The sequence below is a fragment of the Pinus tabuliformis genome, chromosome 2_2 (genome assembly GCF_031772625.1).
Source record: "Pinus tabuliformis cultivar Carrire ecotype Pingquan chromosome 2_2, CPIR1, whole genome shotgun sequence".
In the NCBI taxonomy this organism is placed as follows: Eukaryota; Viridiplantae; Streptophyta; class Pinopsida; order Pinales; family Pinaceae; genus Pinus; species Pinus tabuliformis.
Window position 1 is genome coordinate 530636188 of NC_142300.1, and position 2575 is coordinate 530638762.

Here is a 2575-nt window from a genome sequence, read left to right on the forward strand (position 1 = left end):
TTTTGATGCTTGATGAGAATGCAATACAAACATGTGATGGAAGAGGAACAACTGGTGCAACAAGGAATTTCTATTATGTTTTGATGGTATGGAAGAATAAAGGAGTAATAAAGTATGATGGAATATGCACAATTAATGTATCAATGCTTGAACAAGTATTGTTGATGTCTTTATTGTGTTGCTGAAGGTATTTTTGAAGAACATATTGCGAAAACTTGCTTTCATATGTTTGTTATGTTGCAAAAGGAGTTGGTGAAAGGTTGCTTGTATTTACATATGTTGATTGATGCTAACTAATGAGGAACATTACGTGAATATGGAATAGTGGCTAATTGTAAACATGTAGACATATGATGAGTAATATGCAAGGCAAGGGCAAGAAAATTATTATGATGCAAGGAAAGACTCAATGACAACAAAGCCAAGACACCATGACAAAGAAAACAAGTCTCAAGGATGTTAAGTCAATGGCATGAAGAAGTAGTGATACAAGATGTTGCATTTATTTCATATGCTACATGCATATTTCTTGCATTAGAGAGTGAATGTTTTACATGTGTAATGATGTTATAATGTGTGGCTTGCATATGTTGGCATTATGTTGATGTTGGTGTATTTAATCATTATAAATTGATGAAAATGATATTTAGGCATGTATTTGTGTTCTTATACTAAAATTGTGAAGACTTTGGAAAAAAATGAGTGGAAAGAAAAGAGTCAATCTTATTCACTTCATATTCTTATATGGAATACAAATGGCTAGGAAACTATCTTTATAAAAGAATTAATTTTGGGAGGCATAAAATATGTTAGAGTGTTAGAGAGCATGTGAGGCTGGATTGCTTGTGAGTCACCTAGAACACATGAAAATGATGTGAAGAAAATTTGAAGGGGAGAAGAGGTTGAGACAAAGATGGAGATATGCAGAATTAATGACCAAGTAAACCAACATGTTGTTTCTTGTATGTATCAAGGGATTGTAGTCTCCTTTCAAGTGTGAGCTTGATCAAGAAAAGGTTGTAGCATATTGAGGTAGGAAGCTCCTGTGGATTGTAACCTACTAAAGCTATATGGGAGTTGGAGCATAATTGTAAGTTGTAGATTGCAGAAAAATTGAGGTAGTGGCCTCCTGTAGGTTGGAGCCTACTTAAAATAAGATGTAATAAGGGATTAGGATCTTCCCTTTGCATGAAAACAATATTTTCTTTTTGTTTTCTCCCTTTATGGGTTTCCACTTATATCTCATGCCGATATGTGCTTTCTTTTATATATTTATGTGATGTTATGGTTTACTTATTACCTATTGTTCATATATTAAATATGATGTACATTATGTGTTATGTTTCTCATCTAAAAATTAAGTTAATAATTTTAAAGGGAATAGATTTAAAGTCCATGAATCTACTAAATTGATTCATCCCTCCTCCCAACTTAGTCATGTTTTCATCATTTACTACATATGTGATTTTATCCAACCAATCCATTCTTAACGGCGGGTCATAAGAACTTAAAGGAAGTATATTTAGATTTAATCTAGTTTTTCATGGATTCCATTGTATGGGACATTGTTTTACCTAGCTTGTTACTTTTATTTTTGTGCCGATATCTAATTGAAATAACCACACTTTTTTTCATTTCTCAACATTCAGCTTCCATTTTTCCACAACTTGTGGACTAAGATAATAAGACTATGTCTTGGATTTATTAATACAAATACAGGATGGTCTAGTATAATACCTTCAATTTCATTCAAGCTTGACCGATGTTCTACTTGTTTGTCTTTTAGTGAAACATTTATCCTCAATATATTTCTGGTTATGCCATTTAATATGTTTTCCTCTTGTACAACTTGCAATGCTTAAACTCATCTCGTATTGTGAGGATAATTCCTTGATAGATAGGGTTCCCTATAGCCCTAAAATTTTATAGGTTCTGTTTCTGTTCCACAATTCATCCCTTTAGTGTTTAAATCATTTGTTTTGGAACCATTTTGACATCATGTAGATTGTAGCTAGTTATTCCAGTTGAACCTTTTCCATTGATGGTCTCTTCCAAATTTCTTTAGAATAGAGGATTTTGGCTCCTTTTTTTTAGGTAGGTAAGCACCCACGGGGGATTTGAACTAGTGACCTATCGTAAGGAGTGCCTTAATAGTGCACCCATTCACCATCAATCCAAAGCCCTGTGGGCTAGGATTTTGGCTCCTTACCTCAAGCTCGAAATTTATTTTTTTCTTTGTCATACTAGCATTTTGAGCCTTCTTTATTTTGCTTGAGCTACTAATAATGGAACCTTGCATTTCTTACAACTTCATGCTAGTCTTTGGATTGTCAAATTCAATCCTTTCTTTGTAAGCATGTGGAATATAGTTTAGAAATCACTGCACCTTCATTTTTTCCTCCTTGATTTAGGGAACATATATTAACAAGTTTCTAAATTTTGTTACAAAATCATCCATTCTTACCTTCCCCAGCCTTAGATGATGAAATTATTTATCTCAATCATCATAATATCTTTTAGTTAGATATTTTTTCTTGAACTTTTTCTGAAAACCTTCCTTTGTGACTGTCTTTTC